The sequence below is a fragment of the Mastomys coucha genome, unplaced genomic scaffold (genome assembly GCF_008632895.1).
Source record: "Mastomys coucha isolate ucsf_1 unplaced genomic scaffold, UCSF_Mcou_1 pScaffold14, whole genome shotgun sequence".
Classification (NCBI taxonomy): domain Eukaryota; kingdom Metazoa; phylum Chordata; class Mammalia; order Rodentia; family Muridae; genus Mastomys; species Mastomys coucha.
Genome location: NW_022196896.1, coordinates 130725210 through 130745296, shown reverse-complemented (window position 1 = coordinate 130745296; position 20087 = coordinate 130725210). Strand labels below are relative to the sequence as shown.

Genomic DNA, 20087 nt, shown 5'->3' with positions numbered 1-20087 from the left:
CATAACGACGCGTTCTTTGCGACCAGTGCTCGTAGCCCTGCTTTGGGGACTGGCTGCATCTGGCTTGGATGCCCCTCGGTCCTCGCCGCACGAACGAGGCACGGACGCGCCACCCGGACCCGCCCGCGCGACCACCGCTAACAAAACCCGCCTCGTCTCAGCTAGTTTTGCCGTCCCCACTCAAACCCTGCAGAAACACGAGCGTTTCCTCCGCCGAGCGCCGCCGGCACCCACGCCGCCCGCCGTTTGCACCTCTCGGGTGATGGTGGCTGCGCGTGAGGAGCGCCAGCAGAACGCCCCGGCCGGCCAGCCGGCGACTGGAGCGCCGCTCCGACTCCCACGCCGCTCCGCAGGCCCAGGACTTCCGGCCCTTCCACCCGCCCCGCTCCGCTCCGCTCCGCTCCCCACGAACGCCACCCGCCGCGCGCTCCGCTCCTCCGGAGAGCCCAGGAACGGGCGCGTCGGGGGCGGGGCACGGCGGTCACGCCGCCCGTCCCGTGCCTGCAGGAGTCACGTGGCCGCCCGGGTCACGTGCTCGCGCCGCAGCCAATCGCGGAGAACGCTGTCCGGGAGCAAGGAGGCTGTGGTGAGAGACCGACCAAGACCGGAGATGTTTTCAAGCCTGGCCCCGGCGGCATCCGGGGCTCTTGCAGCGGCAACGGAGACACCGGCAGCGGCGGCCGCCCGGAGGTCCTCGTTCAGGGGGTGAACCCTTCTGCGCCCGCCGAGCCTCGGGTCTGTGTGGGCCAGGGGGGCGTGGCGACCAGAGGGGAGGAAGGAGGGCGCGGTTTCGAGTCTGTCCTGGGTACCAGGGAGGAGACCCTCAGCCCTCAGCCCGGTGCTCCGTCTCCTCCCCGGAGCCCGGTAGGGGGTTGCGCCTGTGCCAGCCGCGCCCAGCCGTGTGCCACGCGCCGCTCGGCCCGGCCCAGCCCAGCCCGCGGCCGGCCGCCGGGCCGGACGGTGACAGGCCGTTGGTGGCCGCCCCGCCCGGCATCCTGACGGGTCACGGCGCAGGTGGGGCCGCCGCTGGGCTACGCTCGGGCGGCGGCGAGCGCGAGCGCGAGCGCCTTGGCCGCCGCTTACCGGAACATGGCGCGGCCGGGAGGGCGCCGCCAGCGCACCGGGACGGACGGCATCGCGGGGGCGCGCCGTACCGCCGCGCGCTCCCGGTGCCAGCCGCGCTGCGTGCGCGGTTGTCGGAGACTCGGTGCGGGCCGGGGCGTAGGAGGCGCGATGGTCCCGGGAGAGGTGCGTGAAAGCGAAAGAGCTGCGGCTCGCGGAGCCTGTTCTATCCTAAATGCCAGTACGACCTGCTCCTGCCGCGTTGAGCGACCGGGGTCTAATTTGTGCCAGTGCCGACTGGAATGAAGTCCAGAGACACTTAGAGCGCGTTGGGATCTTAGATCTGGTTTTTGAAGAGTAATATGGGGATGACGCATCCTCCAGGATCCACAGCGTTGGATAAAAACGCTGTACAAAGAGGTCACCGAAGCCCAGCTGACAGCTGTTTTAATAATTACTGTGAGAATAGTTTGAGGATGGAAATGAACAGTATTGCACTAGTTGAGTACGTCGGAAACATTTGAAGCAGTGTGGTTGTAGGGACTGTAATTTCCACTGGACACCCCCTTGAACTGGGGTGAAGTATGTTGCAAATCCGGGGATCAATGACGCTCTGGGATTATCGCTAATTCTGTGGTTGAGATGAACCTGCATTCTCAGCCATGTGTTTCTTCTTATTTTAAAATGGTCTGAGTCAATTATAAAGAAAGATGAACTATGCGAGTAAGTCATCTGTTCATTAAAAACATATGGCCAAGTAGGCCTTTAAAAATCTGATCTTTTTTCATTTTCTTCAAGCATTACAACAAAGGCTTTCCTGGAGATTTAACTCAGAACTGGCAAAATGTGCTTTCTTGGTGCCAAATGGTTTAAAAGCAAAAGTTCGTTAGAACCGGGCAGTGGTGGCGCACACCTTTAATCAGGGTTGGCAGAGGCAGGCGAATCTCTGAGTTCGAGGCCAGCCTGGTCTACAGAGTGAGTTCCAGGACAGCTAGGGCTATACAGAGAAAACCCTGTCTCAAAAAAAAACAAAAAAACAAAACAAAACAAAACAAAAAACCAAAAAACAAAAAACAAAGACAAAAAACAAAAAAAAAGGTTTGTTAGAATTGCCGATATAACGATGATATTTTAATACATTACATGGTGGATGTGGAGGGCAGAGGACAACTTCCTAGAGTTGGGGTTCTCTCCTTCCACTACGTGGGTTCCAGAGCTCCAACTTAGGCACGTAGGCTTGATGGTGCACCTTTATGCTCTGAGCGAGCCATCTTGACCTCCTTCAGTTAGCCTCTTGAGAGGGCTTTCATTTGGATTAAAAGCAGAAATCTATAAAAGTATGCAGCGCTTCTCCCTGAGTTTATAGATGCAGAGAGAAAGGATTTCCTACTTAAGAATCTTTTATAGTCCATAGAAGTACTATTCGAATTTCTGACACTCTACAAGAGAGCTTGGCCCAGGACAAACTTCATTGTTCAGTTTATGTGTTCCGTTTTAGAGACTGGCAAAGTTCTCTGGGAAGGAAACCAGTAGGTTAAGTGTATTTGTGGAAGGAATATTAGAATTAAAAGTTGGAAGCCGTTCTCAGTTTGTTACAGTTTGTGTATTTTAAAATTGTTAACATAGTCTGTGGACTAAGGCCGGTTGACAGCAGTGATCTCTGGGCATGCACCCTATGAAGTGTATTGGAGGAGCAGTTAACAGAGCAACCGAGCTCAGCTGCTGAAGATGTTCTGCAGTGTCGGTATCCCCTCTTTAATATCCAGGAAAAAACAATGGCTGCTCTTTATATGGCGACAGTTGGAAGAGTGGCAAAGAAGCTTTCTATTCAGATTACAGACACACCAGAGAGGGCGTCAGATCTCATCACCGATGGTTGTGAGCCACCATGTGGTTGCTGGGATTTAAACTCAGGACCTTCGGAAGAGCAGTCAGTGATATTAACCACTGAGCCATCTCTCCAGTCCACCTTTTTATTTTCTTGTTTTTGTTTTATTTTATTTTATTTTTTTGGCCAAACCCCCATTTTAAAGTTTTTTTTTAAAATATGTAATTTATTTGTATTCTATGTTCATTGGTGTCTTGCCTGCATGTATGCCTATGTGAGGGTGTCAGAAGCCCTGAGATTGCAATTACAGACAGTTGTGAGCTGCCATGTGAGTGCTGGGACTAGAGCCTGAGTCTTCTGGAATACCAGCCAGTGCTCTTAACTGCTGAGCCATCTCTTGAGCCCCTTAAAGATTTATTTTTAATTATGTGTCTGTGTGGGTATGTACAGGAGTGCAGGGTGTCTGTGGGGGACGGAGGGACTGATCCCTGGAGCTGGGGTTACAGGTGCTTGTGAGCCACCTGATGTGGGTGCTGGGAACAAAGCCAACACCCACGCCCTCTTAGTGCTGCCTTTCCAGGCTGGGTCTTGCTAAACGGAGTAGACACACACGCACATGCACACACACACACACGCACACGCACACGCACACGCACACACGCACACTTTCCATCCTTCCTGCCTCGGCCTTCCTAGTAGCTCAGATTACGGGCCAAATGGACTACTTCCGGTTTTCGTTAAGAACATTAATTTCAGTCTGAAAAGAGAATGGTCAGTGAGATGAGTCATTTCTGTCACTGTAAGATTAAAGCACTTCCAGCACACATGGGTAAGGATATTGGAGTAGCATAATTTGGGTAGAGCTTCCTTTACTTTTGCAGGGGGTTGCTCCAGCATTGTAGCTAACAGCATGTATTTGTTAGCAACATGTGTGATGTACAGGGCACATCTGGAGAGCTTGTTGCAGCCTCACACTTTGTAATCCACCTCCCTCTTTTCAGATGAAAAGGTAAAGCTTGGCTATGACTGAGAGCTGTCTGCCTTGCTGGTGAGTCTAGAAGCTTCCTGCTCTGGGATGCTAGTTGGTCCTTTATTTGGGAGTGGTTGTGTGACGCACAAGGAAAAAGACCTGGAACTAGAACTGAGAAGGTCTGGACTGAAGTTCTTCACCACTTTTTGGTTTTGTTCTTGTTTTGACAAATCATGTAACATTCAGAAGCGTGCATTCTTTCGCTAGAAAGCACCATCTCCTGGGGCTGTAGACTGCACACTTCCCATGTGAGGCCTGTCCAGTCAGTGCCGTCACTGCCACCACCAAGAATGACAATGATTTTCTTGTGTAACTTAAAATGAGAGCACTATAGAAATAACATTGTATACTGGGGACCTTTATACAAATTAGTGTGATGATGCTGCTTTTAAAGAAAATGGAGTTCGAGGCCAGCCTGGTCTACAGAGTGAGTTCCACGACAGCCAGGGCTACACAGAGAAACCCTGTCTCGAAAAACAAAAACAAACAAACAAACAAAAAAAAGAAAATGTAGTTCTTGGAGTGTGACAAGATGTTTCAGTCCCTAGGTTGTTGCTTAGCCCTGACTTTTCTATTTTTTACACCTGATATCTTGGAGATTATAATTCCTTGTAGATACAGTTTTTCCCAATCCCCACTTAGTTCTAATCTTAGTAAAGCTGCTTATGAGCACTCTAAATATTGCTTTACCCTCCAATTTCTCCTGGAGAATATAAAGTTGCTTCATGTAGCATTTGAAAACATTCTTGTTATATGCTCATGCATGCATAATTAGTTTCCTTAGCAGACAATGGCTTCTACAAGCAGGAGTGGAAGTATCATGGTACTGATGTAAATTTGTCTCTCACTGATTTTTACACACAGCATTAGCAGGAAATAAATTTCCTTTATAAACTTGGTTTTGAATAGTTCATGGTTTTTGGTCATCTAGTAGTTCTAAAATTCATAGAAGTGCTGTGGTGGCTTATGCCTGTAATCCCAGCACTTAGGAGGCTGAGGTAGAAGGATCACCCCTAATTCTAAGCCAACCTAGCCATATCTTGAATTAAAAGTCAGGCCTGGGTTAGAGTGAGACCCTACATAAATATACAGAATATGTCTTAACTTTATATTTGTTTATCTGTCATGTCTTTTCTCCTTTCTCTTTTCTTTTTTCTTTTCTCTTTTTTCTTTCCTCTCCCCTCCCTTCCTATCTTTTCTTCTCTTCTCTTCTTTTGAGAAAGAGAGAGTCATCTTATATAGTCTTGACTGACCTAGAACTTACTATGCAGATCAGGGGGGCCTTGAACTCATAGAGATCTATCTGTCTTCATCTCTAGGATTGTTGTAGTTGTCATTTTTTTGTTTTGTTTTGTCGAGACAGGGTTTCTCTGGCTGTCCTGGAACTCACTCTGTAGACCAGGCTGGCCTTGACTCAGAAATCTGCCTGCCTCTGCCTCCCAAGTGCTGGGATTAAAGGCATGCGCCACCACTGCCCATTGTATTTGTTCTTTTAGGTAAAGTTTAATTTAGTGTTTTCATTTGATATTGAAAATTAATAAATTTTTTTTGTTTGTTTGTTTTTGAGACAAGGTTTCTCTGTATAGCTCTGGCTGTCCTGGAACTCACTCTGTAGACCAGGCTGGCCTCAAACTCAGAAATCCACCTGCCTCTGCCTCCCAAGTGCTAGGATTAAAGGTGTGCGCCACCACTGCCCAGTTGAAAATTAATAAATTGATGTTCTAGTGTTGCCTAGATTATCAGAGCACGTGACACCTTGAACATAAAAAAATATTGATAATCAACCAGGTGACAGCAGCTCATGTCATTAATCCCAGCACTCAAGAGGCACAAGCAGGCAGAACTCTAAATTCTAGGCTAGCCTGGTTTTTAGAGAGAATTTCTAGGACAGTCTGGGCTACACACACACACACACACACACACACACACACACACACGCACGCACGCATTCATGCACACAAAAATCCCAGTCTTGAACCCTGCTCCCCCCCTCACACACAAATGCATCAATAAAACATTTACTGAGTGTTTTATGGTAGTCTTTGTTCAAGGTTTAAGTGCAACATTTCAGGTAATTTTCATTAGTCTAAAGACAAATCCTATCCTAAGAGAGCAAATTAAACTGAGGCTATGGATTGCTATGAGATTTAGGAATTCACAAAGTAAGTAGTAGCAGTTTTCCATGTATATCTTAGACATTTCCTTGTTATTTCTCTTTAGTTAAGAACGGTTAACTGGGGCTGGAGAGATGGCTCAGTGGTTAAGAGCACCGACTGTTCTTCTAGAGGTCCTGAGTTCAAATCCCAGCAACCACATGGTGGCTCACAACCATCCAGAATGAAATCTGATGCTCTCTCCTGTTGTGTCTGAAGACAGCCACAGTGTACTTATACATAATAATAAATAAATCTTAAAAAAAAAAAAAAAGAATGGTTAACTGGTTTTGAAGAGCTTTAAGGTAGTGTTTACTAAATTTTGGATTTCATGAAAAATGCTTGAGGGCCAGCTGTTCCACCAGCTGGGTGGCCAGAAAGGAAAATGAAAATAAGTATTATATAAGAATACTGGAATGAGCCAGTAGGATTCTTGTTTTTTGTTTTGTTTTGTTTTTGTGAGGTACATGCATGGGTTGTTCTTCATTTCCCCCACGACCTATCACTGCTGGAGACAGATCTCGGGGCCCTGACCAGAGCCATTCTAGTCAATGTCTTTATTTGTTTTGTCATGCATTGTATCTATGAGCTGTGTCTTCAGCCCAAGATGAGGACTTGCCACCAAGTGCAAGGTCTTCACTTGCATATGTGGTACCACATGGTGGAAGGAGAGAGCTGGCTCTCCAAAGCGGTCCTCTGACCTCCACACACATACTGTTTCCCATGGTGGAAGGAGAGAGCTAGCTCTGACCAAGGGGAGAGAACATACTGGGCTCAGGTAACTTTTAGGAAGGTCTAGACCAGTGCTGGCAACTTTGAATTTGTATAGGTTGGCAAATAGTGTACAGGAATAGGTTTTCTTACTTCTACTATTCAGGACATCCAGAAGGCTGCAAATTAAAAAAATTAACTTCAGTCCCTAAAAAGTTAAATTGAAACATAGAAATTAAATACACTAGGTAAATTATGAAGTAAATTGTAATTTAGGTTTTTAAAATATGTATTATTAAAATAGTTAGTATAGTGTTTTTCAGACTTCTTAAAATATAAAAGTTGGTTTGTGTGGGACTGCTAAAGAGATGGCTCAGGGGTTAAGAGCACTTCCAGTTTGTCCAAAGGACTGAGTTCCATTCCCAATACCCACATCAGGTGAGTTACAACCACCTGTAATTTCAGCTCCAGGTAGTTAACACACATACACACACACACACACACACACACACCAATTTTCCATAGCCAGGCCCACTAATAGTTGTTGATTATACTGAAATTGATTAAAAATATGTAGTAGTTTGCCTTTCTGGTTATCAGTCTGTATTTGGGCTACAATTAGAATAGTTATCAGAAATACTAGCAGTAAATTCTTTGCCTAACTCCTTTATTGAAACAAGTGTATGCCATGTGTGGTTGGTCTCCTTCCTGCCTACAATAGCTGTACTGACTGCAGACTAAAAGAGAAGAGAAAAGCAAAGCAAAGAGGATACCTTAAAAGTTACAGTGGTTTGCTAGCAGGCACACACAGGCCCTTCCGCGGCAGCCGACTTAATAGTAAAGTCCACACTAGCCAAGTCTACATAGTGAGATACTGTGTCCTCTACCAAACCCAAAAGTAAAAATAAACTTAGAAAGTTAGAGTGGTTTGAAGCTTATAAGGTTTTAAATTTCATACCTATGTAAGGTAAGAAAGATTTGTCAGCTGACCTCACAGGACCATGGATGCATCTAGGTTAAACTTACTGGGGTAAGTCTAGGCTGCCTTGAAATTTACTTTCTTTTTTTTGTTTTTTTGTTTTGTTTTGTTTTTTGTTTTTTGTTTTTTCAAGACAGGGTTTCTCTGTATAGCCTTGGCTGTCCTGAAACTCACTCTGTAGACCAGGCTGGCCTCGAACTCAGAAATCCGACTGCCTCTGCCTCCGGGATTAAAGGCGTGTGCCACCACCAGCTGGCGAAATTTACTTTCAAATGAAAATTATGAACAAACCTAGAAGAATAGAGAAGAAAGAAGCTTTTGTAATAGCTGAAGTGATCATCAGTAGGGATTATTCAATCTTTGGAACGTCTCCTCATTTCCCAGGATTTCTAAAACCTGGAAATATATATATGTATTTCATGTGTATACCACACATGAAGGACTATGCTGTTTAAGCTTCAGTTGTATAGCACAGAAACTAACATTTTATTGCTTGGTGGCCTATGACTTACTCACCCTGGCCTTTGTCATGAAGAAAGAAACTCTTTATGGCTCTTATCCCATGCCTCTGTGTTCTACAGATTGCTATTCAGAATAAACACATGTTTATATAGGGATTACATGCTACATTTACTAAAACTAAAGCACCACACTCTACTTTTTGAAACATTTATTTATCTTATTTTCTCCATGGTCCCAGTGTGGTAGTGAGAGAACAGCTCCTAGGAGTCAGTCCTTGGCGTTCCAGGGTCTCCCTCAGGCCTGGCAGCAGCTGCCTTAGCCCTTACCCAGCTGGCTGCCCCACTGGGCCCAAGATGTACATTTTAAGGCTTTAGTCTGTGGTGTTGTAGAAGGTATTTGACTTCAGCTATATGAATTTGGATTTAGGGAGTATTTATATTTGTGAATTAGTCCTTCATATCCTTTGGACATTTTTTTCTCTTTGTTCTTCCTTATTCAAACTTTTAGGAGTTAAAATTTAAGCAAATAGTATTTTAGTATGTATATTAGAGTTTTTACATTACTGAGTTAACTTGTGCCACTGTTAGAAGAGATACCAGCTGTCTTTTAACCCTTTCCTGCAGTCTTGTTTTGTTTTGTTTTGTTTTGTTTTGTTTTTTCGAGACAGGGTTTCTCTGTGTAGCCCTGGCTGTCCTGGAACTTCTCTGTAGACCAGGCTGGCCTCGAACTCAGAAATCCACCTGCCACTGCCTCCCAAGTGCTGGGACTAAAGGTGTGTGCCACCACTGCTCAGCATCACATCTTTATTTTACAAATCATTTTCCTTTACAATCATGACATTTACAGCCCATTTAAAGCCCCAGAAGAAACTGCAAACTGTATCGTATCATTCCACTTTAGTTATCAGGGTGATGGCTCTGGTTGGTGGTGATGGTTGTTGCTGTGTAGCAACAATGTTCTTACTATGTAGCCCAGGCTGGCCCAAAATTTATGACACTATTCATGCTGGCAGGTCCTGAAATTAGGGGTGTGAGCCACTAAGCTGAGCTGCTACCTATAGCTTTTTTTGTTTGTTTGGTTTGGTTTATTTGAGACAAAGTTTTTCTGTGTAACTCTGGCTGGAACTCAGTCTGTAGATCAGACTGACCCTGAACTCAGAGATCAGCCCACCTTTGCCATCCAAGTGTTGGGATTAAAGGCATGTGTCACCACTGCCCAGGGCTTACTGCTTCCTTTAATATTGCTCTTCTAAGTCTGCTGATAGTATCCCTTCTGTGTTAAGGTCTCTATTCCTGCACAAAACACCATGACCAAGAAGCAAGTTGGGGAGGAAAGGGTTTATTCAGCTTACACTTCCACATTGCTGTTCATCACCAAAGGAAGTCAGGACTGGAACTCACACACGTGAGGGGAGGATCCTAGAGGCAGACGTGGATGCAGAGGCCATGGAAGGGTGCTGCTTACTGACTTGCAGCCCCTGGCTTGCTCAGCTTGCTTTCCTATAGAACCCAAGACTACCAGCCCAGGGGTGACACCACCCACAATAGGCTAGGCCCTCTCCCACTTGATCACTAATTGAGAAAATGCCTTACAGCTGGATCTCAGGGAGGCATTTCCTCAAGGGAGGCTCCTTTCTCTGTGATTACAACAGCTTGTATCAAGTTGACACACAAAACCAGCCAGTACACCTTCCTAACTTCATAAAGATCATGGGCAAAGGAAAAAAAAAAATTACCTGATCACTGGCTTCTACTGGGCAACAGTGATTATCATAAATGTTGGGGTTTTTTATTTATGTTTTTTAATATTTTAAAGGTATTTTTTGCAATTTCATAAATGTGTACAATGTATTTTGATCATATCTACCCAGCCTCACTGTTTGTTTATGGTGCTGGAGAGTGAGCAGAGAGTCAAGTGCCCTGCCTCTGAGCCACACTCTCATCAACTCTGCTTTGTTGTATGTCTGAGTGTGCATGCATATGTGTGTGTGTGTGTGTGTGTGTCTGAGTGTGCGTGTGTGTGGTGCCACGTGTGTATTGAGGTCAAAGGAGGATAAAAGGTGGACTTGAAGCTGGAGCATCTCTGATGTCTAGACCGGCTGGCAGGCCTCACCACCTCAGCCTTTCACTGCAGCACACTGCCAGCATGTAGTAAGTACTGTGGGAGTCTTTCTGGAATAAGCACTCCGACACCCATGAGAGTGGAAAAGAGGAAACGTCACCAGTGAACCAAAGTCAGGATAATTCCTGAAAGGCTTTGGTCCCGGGTCCAGTTTGGTTTTCCGGTTTATACTGTAAAACCACAAGGTGTGGCAGGCAAGCAAGCAAGGAGATTTTAGAGAAGCGTGTGTGGCAGTCAGCAGATTGTTAAGGGCAATAAGCAATTGACTTAGCTATTCTCCAGGTCATGCTGTTCCGGGCAGCAAGTTAAATCCTGCTTGGCAAATCAGCAGTACAGGCAGTGCTGGGAGTCAGTCACTAAATAAGTCAGTACATCTAACAGTCGGCTTTTAAACCTCATTCTACTTCAGCCCCTCCTTTCACCATCATAACACCTCCTAAGTGAGTCTGGAAGAAACGGGTTGGTACTCCATGCATATTATCTGTATTGTATTCCCACTCTCATTCGTACCTCCAGCCTTAATCCTTTCTAACAACTTTTTGGCATTTTCTTGTACCATTTCTAACTGATTACATACAAACAGTATGTGTTTGTATGTAATAACATTTGTGTATGTGTGTCTGTGTGTCTGTGTGTCTGTCTCCTGGTACAGGTGTAAATCCTAGCCTCGGGGCAGGTGAAGTGTGCCCCATTAGGAGTTACTGCTCTTACAGCTAGACTGATTCAGCTCCTTTTTATTTTTTATACACTGGGCTTCTCCTATGACCTGAACAGGTGCCCAGTTGAACACGCCCCTTTGTGTTGGCGTTGGCTCCCACTCCAGTGTAAGTACCCTGGCTTGTAGGGGGGTGCCTTCATGAGCTTGCTGGGCTGGGCTGGGAGCTGTCACCTTTGGAGTTATGCTCCTGTCTGAGGTGATTGGCAGACCTGACTTTTAGCAGCTCCTTCAGCAGTTTTTCTTTTCTTAGTTCCTGGCGTATATGAGAGGGGATCTGAGAGCATCTGAGTGTAAGTGCACCTTGTGAGATGGGCAACGTAGTAGAGGAGACTGCAGGACAGTGCCTTCACAGAGCGCAGCCCCGTGTGCTTCCCTAGCTCACTTGATCTCAGCTTTGTTTGAGTTTGGCAGTGCGACGCTGCCACAGCCAGGGCTTAGACAGCTTCTAGGAACTGGAGGATTTGATCTTTAGTTTTAAAGTCTTTGCTCCCTGAGGTAATCAGTCCTCTTTCTAGATGTATTGCTACTTTGAGTCTCTTGATGTGAGGAGCTATTCCCTCTGTTGAAGCTTCAGCTACCATCAGTAAAAGGTTCTGTGTCTGAACTGGGAAGCACCACATCTGTGAGGAGAAAATCTCATCTATAATTTGTCTGCAGTCATGGAGGAGCTTTCCTAACTCTTCCGGTAAGTATGTGGTGTGATAGCATGTCTCCCATCTTGGATGCAGAGAAGGCCTGCCATTTCCTTCAGTTCTGGGTCAGATAGCATTGGAGGGATGGGATCAGGTGCTCTTTTATCTTTGTCACTGTGATGCTGGCAGTTGGAGTCCATAGGGAGGTAACATTGTGGAGCTCCCTCTGGGGAAAGTAAGGGTACTTCTTTGGTGTCTTCAGGCCTAACAGTCTTTGCAGGAAGGACTGTACAGGCCTCACATCAGGACTGGGCAGAGCTTATGACCAGAAGAGCTCTCTAACCAGGACCTCGGAGGGTTTTATATGCATCTAACCCAGTGAGGTGGAGAAAACCAGCTTCTCTCTCAAGCCTGCCACCTTACAGTGACTTAAGAGATCTTACTTGAGGCTCACATGTATACATCCGTGCTTAGTCACCTGTTACAGTAATTGAGTGTTCAGTCAGGTCAAAAGACCTCAGAGGAACCACAGGTTGGGCCCTATCAGATCCCATAGCTCGGATCTCTGGGATCATTGTGAGCATGCGCACACTCATTCACCACTCATGCACAAGTTATCTGTGGTTTTAGTTCCTAGTCCATCCTTCTCTAGAGACCAGTACCAGTGCCTTGGTGTCTTCTCAAGGCTTTTCCTTGGAGACATATGCCACTCAGCATCCCATCAAGGCTTTGGATGCGACCTCCCTCCTGCACGATGACTGAGTTCATGTAGGTTCTTGATCTGGATGTCAGCCTAGTCTAGCCTAGGTTCAGGTCCCGGGTCTCGAAGTCCCCTTGGCATATTGGCAGCACATACTTCTGAGGTTCAGAGAGCAGCAGTCCCTCTCACCCAGCTAGGGTCATGGTGAAGATATCTTGCTGGGGTTTCCGGAAGTGTTGTGGGCATCTTTCTGGAGTAAGCACCCAACACCAGTGAGCATGGAAGAGATGTCACTGGTAGACTGAGGCCTTCCAAGAACCTTTCGTTAGTGCTGGAGTGTTTATTCCAGAAAGATGTCCGCACTGTCACTGTGCCTGGCTTTCCTGTGGTGCTGAGGATCTGAACTCACTGTCACTGCCTGGCTTTCACGTGGTGCTGAGGATCTGAACTCACTGTCACTGTGCCTGGCTTTCCTGTGGTGTTGAGGATCTGAACTCCAGCATCACGGCCACACAGGAGCTACTTACCTGCTGAGCCGTCTTCTCAGCCTGACTCTGTTGGACTGTTAACAGCTTTGATTCCTTGGGAAGGTAATTCAGAATGATGGGATATAACATTTTCATCCATGCACGCCATGTGATCCACTTGTACCCCCCCTAAGTACTCTGCTGACCTTGCTCCTCCTGTTGGTTCCTTTCCCTGGTGTTCTGATGCCTCCGTGCCCTTCATACTTTCCACCTAGTTTCCATGTGAAGGAAACCATGCAGTGTTTGTCTCTGAGTTTGGCTTACTTTGTTTGACATAATGATCTCTATCTAGTTCCTTTCAATTTTCTATGATGGACATAATTTCAGTTTTCTTGATGACAAAGTAAAATTATACATTACAGTAATATATAATGAATAAAACAATTATATTTAATGTTTTCTTTACCAGTTGATTCCGTAATATGGCAGTATGTCTGTTGTGTGCTGGTCTGGATTCATTCAGACTTAGACCTAGGAGTGGTGGTGAGGTTTTATATAGCCCTAGCTGGCCTGGAACTCACTGTGTCAGTCAGACTGACATTAAATCTGCAGCGATTCTCAGAACACCTGCTTTCTGAAGGTTGGGATTGCCATGTTTACCTTTATACCTGTGGTAACTCTAAGATGTATTTTTAACTGGCCTTAAGAATGACCTTGAACTTCTGATCCTCCTGTATTTACCTGCTAAATGCTGGGATTATAGGGATGTACAGTTAATCAGTTCTGGGAACTGAACCCAAGGCTTAGGCAAGTATTCTACCAACTGTGCTATAGTTGCAAACCTTACTTTTCTGGATACGGATTTCCATAGTCCTATCTGAACTGTACTTAAATATCCACTAACTATATAAAGATTCTTTTCTGCTTTTTAAAAATGACCTTGTATCACAGTCTATTTGATTTTGAGTACCCTCTCCCATTACCTACCGTTTTTTAAAAGTACACTTGTCATCAAAGCTAAAGTATACACTTATTTATTTTTACATTTTTAGTTATTATTATATGTGTACATGCTGTATGTGTGCGCGCGCGCGCACACACACACACACACACACACACACACACACACGCTGAGTCCTGAAAACAGCCTGTGAAGTCAGCTCACTCCTATCTTTACCCCTAAGGTTCTTTTTTTGGGGGGCAGGCTTCAAGACAGGGTTTCTCTGTGTAGCCCTGGCTGTCCTGGCATTCACTCTGTAGACCAGGCTGGTCTCGAACTCAGAAATCCACCTGCCTCTCTGTCTCCTAAGTGGTAGGATTAAAGGCGTGTGCCACCACTGCCCAATACTCCTAAGGTTCTAACATAGGTGCCAGACTTTCAAGGCCAAGTTCTTTGTCCACTGACCTATCTTGCTGGCCCAAGTATGTGTTTACTTTTAAAGAATTCTTTTAAAGTGACGACTTTAAAAAATATATTCTTTTTATTTTATGTATATTGGTGTTTGCTTACATGTATGCCTGAATGAGGGTGTTGGATCCCCTGGAATTGGAGTTACAGACAGTTGTGAGCCACCATGTGGGTGCTAGCAATTGAACCAGGTCCTCTGGAAGATCAGCCAGTGCTAAGCCATCTTTCCTGCCCTGTGCCGTTGAGTTTTATAAAGGAATAAACTGTGAGCAATATTTAGAATATCACAAGGATAATTCATAAGTATTATGATATGTTAAAAAAAGATAGGCTGTAATAATGTGCTTTGGTAGTAATTGGGAGAGAAGACAATTAAATAATCTGTTTAAAAAACAAAAACAAAAACAAAACTAGGCCTGGGAAGATTGTTAAGAGCACTTGTTCTTTCAGAGGACCTGGTTCTAGATCCTGGTTCTCACATGGCTGCTAATACCATGTGTAATTACAGTTCTGCAGATTTGATGCCTTCTTCTGGCCTTTCCATAAAAGGTATGGTGCATACACATACCTGCAGGCAAGACAGCCACACACACATTAAAAAAAAATAATCTTAGAACTGGACATGGTGGTGCATACTTTTAATCCTAGTACTCAGAAGGCAGAGACTGGCAGATCTCTTGTGAATTCAGGTCCAACCTGGTCTACATAGTAAGTTCTAGATCAGCCAGGGCTATAGAGTGAGATCTTGTCCCAAATGAATGAATGAATGAATAAATACATAAATAAAAAAGCAAAATAATTTTTTTTAAAAAAAATTGAAATCTCAGGTCTGGAGAGATAGCTCAGCAGTTAAGAGCACTGACCGGAGGGCCCTGCTTCAGTTCCTAGCACACTCATGGCAGCTCACAACTGTCTATAACTCCAGTTCCAGGGGATCCAACACTGTCTCTCAACACAGACATATGCACAAGCAAAACACTAATGCATATTTAAAAAGTAAATTGTTTAGAAAAATTGAAATCTTTTAAGTGATTTAAATGGTACAGAAAAAGCATAATAAATGTAAGGATGAGCATTTCCAATTGAGCGGAAGCTCTGCATGTACTGCCCACATGTAGCTGTGCCTCCATCTCTGCGTGCACTTTCCTCAGTGGCTTGTCCTCCCCTCTGACTTACTGGGAGTCTCTTTGTGAAGTATATCCCCAGGGTCTCCCCATTTTCTGTAATGAACTCTTTACTTTTCCCCTGTTGACTCTGTTCTGCATTGTATATAGCAGTTAGCAGTTTCTGGTTAGGGAACATGTTAAGATTGCAAACATGACCTAGAAATTTACTTTGAAAAATTGTTTTTATTTTTCTTTTGCGCCGTTCTCACTATGTAGTCATGCCTGGATGGCCTGGGACTTGCTGTGTATACAGGCTGGGCTTAAACTGAAGAGATACCTGCCTGTGTCCAGAGTACTGGGTTTTACTTTGAAATGGAATGAAAGTTTTACTTCCACTCTGTTGTATGTGCAGAGGAGGTCTGATGAAGTTAGACTGACAGCCTCCTAACAGAGGATCCTTTAAGGTTGGTCTGGTCATTGTGTGGCGGGTGGGACTGTGGGGCAGTGGAGAAGGCTGAGGCGTTTGGAGCCATGGCTCCCTCCTTGTGACTCTGTGACTGATGCTTTACCTTCAGGAGCTTACTGTTTTGTAAAAGGAGAAAGGGCAAGAGTTGTTTTTAGGATTTGGAGATTGTGCTTGACCTCTTCTGGAATCTAAGCTTTTTCCTGTCAGTGGAAAAGTAACTGGAGTTGATACTAGATACTTTGAGCCTTGGTGACTTTACTTTCCTTTCCTTTGCCAAGAATGGAGGGGAAGGTACCATTTCCTCTTGAGCTACTGCAGCCCTCTACTGGATTGTGGAGGTTGCAGCAGTTTTAGAATCTATTAGGGCAAAAGGAGCATAGTGAACTTAAGCTTGCTTTGGTAAGTCATCTATACCAACACTTTTTCCCCATTATTTTATTTACTCACTTTACATCCTGATCGCAGCCCCCGGCCCCATCTCCTTTCAGCCCCACCCTCACAAACCCCTCCCCTAAAACCCTCCCCTTCTCAGAGGAACAACCTGGCACATCAAGTTGCAGCTGGACTAAGGGCATCCTCTTCCACTGAGGCCAGACAGAGTAGCCCAGCTGGGGAAAGGTGTCCAAAGGTGGCAACAGCTCCCTCCAGTTATTAGGGGACCCACATGAAGACCAAGCTGTACATTTGCTGCATATGGCAGGGGGCCAACATGCAAGCTCTTTGGTTGGTGGTTTAGTCTCTGTGAGCCCCCATGGGCCCATGTTAGTTGACTTTGTAGGCTTTTTTATGATATCCTTGACCCCTCCAAGTCCCTCAGCCCTTCCCCCCATTGTTTCACAAGACTCCCCAAGCTCCACCTAATGTTTGGCTGTAGGTATCTACATTTGTTTCCATTAGTTATGCTAGGCTACTGTCTACAAGAATTGCACAGTATCATTAATAATGTCAAGAACTGACTCTCTCCCATGGGATGGGTCTCAAGATGGACCAGTCATTCTTGGCCATTCCCTCAATCTCTGTTCCACCTTTATCCCTGCCCATCTTTTAGGCAGGACACGTTTTGGGTCAAAGGTTTTGTATGTAGGTTAGTGTCTCCTCCCTCCACTGGAAGTCCTGCCTGGCTACAGGAGATGGCCACTTCAGTCTCCATATCCTCAGCTGCGAGGGGTATCAGTTGGGGTCATCCCCACAGATTCCTGGGAGCCTTCCTGGTCCCAGGTCTTCTCTCATCCCAGAGAGGCCCATCTACCCACCTGCTATTCCCACACTTGATTCCCACTCCAGTTCCCTTCCCACCCCCTCTCCCACCTAGTACCCTTCCTCTGTCCACCTCCAATGTCTATTTTATTTCCCTTCTGATGAGATTTAAGCATCCTCCTTTGGACTCTCCTTGTTAATAGCTTTTTTGGGATTGAGGATTATAACATTCATATCCTGTACCTTATGGCTGATAACCACTTATAAGTAAGTATATACCATGCATATCTTTCTGGATTTGGGTTACCTCACTCAGGATATTTTCTAGTTCCATCTATTTGCCTGCAAAGATTTCTCATGCTCATGGATCAGTAGGATTAACATAGTAAAAATGGCCATCTTACCAAAAGCAATCTACAGATTCAATTCAGTTCTCATCAAAATTCTAATACAATTCTTTATAGACCTTGAAAAAGCAATTTTCAACTTCATATGGAAAAACAAAAAATCCAGAATAGCTAAAACAATCCTGTACAATAAAAGTACTGGAGGTATCTCCATCCCTGATTTGAAGCTGTGCTATGGAGCAGTAGTAAGAAAAACCACATGGTACTGGCATAGAAATGTACAGGTTGATGAATGGAAGAGAATCAGAGATCCAGAAACATACCTTTGGACACTTGATCTTTGATAGAAAAGCCAAAACCATAAAATGGGGAAAAAAAGCATCCTCAACAAATGATGCTGGTCTAACTGGATGTCTGTATGCAGAAAAATGCTAATAGAACCATATTTATTACCCTACCCAAAACTCAGGTCCAAGTGGATCAAAGATCTCAACATAAAACTAGATATACTAAATCTAATAGAAGAGAAAGTATGGAACTGCCTTTAACACATTGGCACGAGACAACTTCCTGAATAGAACACCAATAGCTCAGGCAATAAGATCAACAACAACTGGGACCTCATGAAAGTGAAAGAAGTCTCTGTAATGCAGAAGACACCATCATTAGGACAAAACAGCAGCCTACAGAATGGGAAGAGATCTTCCCCAACCCTATACCAATAGAGGACTAATATCCAAAATCTATAAAGAACTCAAGAGATTACACACAAACAACCCAAATAAACAAATTAAAAATGGGGTACAGAGCTAAACAGAGAATTCTCAAGAGAGGAACCTCTAATAGCTGAGAAGCATCTAAAGAAATGTTCAGTGCCCCTAGTCATCAGGGAAATGCAAGTCAAGACAGCTCAGATCCCATCTTATACCTGTCAAAATGCTAAGATCAAAAACTCAGGTGACAGCACATGCTGGCAAAGATGTGGAGAAAGGGGAACACTCCTCCATTGCTGGTGGGAGTGCAAACTTGTACAACCACTTTGGAAATCAATTTGTTGGTTTCTCAGAAAACTGGGAATAGTTCTACCTTAAAACCCAGCTATACTACTCTTGGGCATATACCCAAACGATGTTCCACCATTCCACAAGGACACTTGCTCAACTATGTTCAGCTTTATTCGTAGTAGCCAGAAACTGGAAACAATCAAAATGTCCCTTAGTTGAAGAGTGGATAAAGAAAATGTGGTACATCTATACAATAGAGTACTACTCAGCTGTTAAAACAAGAAGTAATTGCTTTTTTATTTTGAGACAGGGTTTCTCCAAGTCACAGCCCTGGCTGTCCTTGAACTGCCACCACGCCTGGCCTCTGACATTTCTAGGAGATGCACTCTCAGGGCAAACTTCCTGTTCCTTTGGGCCTTACTGTCTTTGCTCTTCTACAGTGATGTGTGAGGTTTAGGTGCAGGATTTGTGCAGCTTTATCAATTGAGACTGGGCATTACACAACCTCTTGTTCTGCATTTTGATTGGTTGTGTTTGCTGTAGTGGTCCTTGTCTGTTGCAAACAGAAGTTTCTTTGCTGAGGGGTGAGAACTTCATTTAGGAGTGACTATAAAGCTAAATATTTAGCTTACAGTTAGCTATCATGCTGTTTGGTAAAGTGATCCATGACGTCAGCAGCTCTGGGTAGTGGGCTGGGCCTTCAGTACCAGGTATGGTTTTCCTCTTGTTGAGGAGGGCTTACGTCCAGTAGAAAGCTGCTGGTTTCTACCAAGGTATGTGTGTCACTCTGCACCCCTCTGGTTTCCACACCATGCTGGTCCTTGTGGTACAGAGGCTTCAGAGTCAGGGACAAGGCTTTTCCAGATCAGATCCAGCTTAAGTCCTCTGGGTCCTGTGTCCAAAGAGTGTGATTTTCAGCAAAAGGACTTACCTCCAAAGGGCAGATGGGAAATTTTCCAATAAACTATATATGTATACATAGAAAGATTTTATCTTTTATTGTATATATGTTTTTGTCAGTGTGGAGACATGCACATGAGTACAGGTCTCCACAGAGGCCAGTGGCATTGAAACTGGAGTTTTACATGGTTTTGAGTGGCCTGACATGGATGGATACTGGAAAGCAAACTTGGGTTCTCTGGAAAAATGTGTATGTTCTTAAGCACTGGGCCTCTTCTCTAGCCTGTTGTTTAACTCTTCCTACTAACAGAGGAAGCACAGTGGATAAATGCTGATTGCTGCTTTAAATAATTTTAATTCATGTTAAAAGCTTTGTCCAGCCAGGGCTACACAGAGAAACCCTGTCTCAAAAAAAAAAAAAACCCAAAAAACAAACAAACAAACAAAAGCTTTGTCACTGGAACCTCAAGTGTAGTTGTCACGGAGCCTACTTATTTTGCTCATTCCCTCCACACTGGTAATCATACTTTTATCTTTTTTGTCAACTGACTGTTCCTCTACTGATGATTTTCTTTGCTGTGCACGTTTTGATATTATGCAATCTCATTTATCAGTTATTACTTGCGATAGTGTGTCCTCAGAAAGATTATGTGTGTGCCGGGCGGTGGTGGCTCATGCCTTTAATCCCAGCACTTGGGAGGTAGAGGCAGGCAGATTTATCAGTTCGAGGCCAGCCTGGTCTACAGGGTGAGTTCCAGGAGAGCCAGGGCTACACAGAGAAACTCTGTCTCGAAAA

The 20087-nt window shown here is 44.8% G+C and overlaps 1 protein-coding gene across 2 annotated transcripts in view; it reads left to right on the top strand.

The window, feature by feature from the left end:
- The first annotated feature begins 534 nt into the window (after positions 1-534).
- Ankrd12 (ankyrin repeat domain 12) overlaps positions 535-20087 on the top strand; it is a 110531-nt gene continuing 90978 nt past the window's right edge. Inside the window, exon 1 of one of the 2 annotated variants that reach the window (XM_031368614.1) lies at positions 535-735. The gene's annotated coding sequence lies outside the window, so the exon portion shown is untranslated. The remainder of the gene's footprint in view (positions 736-20087) is intronic. The other variant, XM_031368612.1, reaches the window with a different exon arrangement.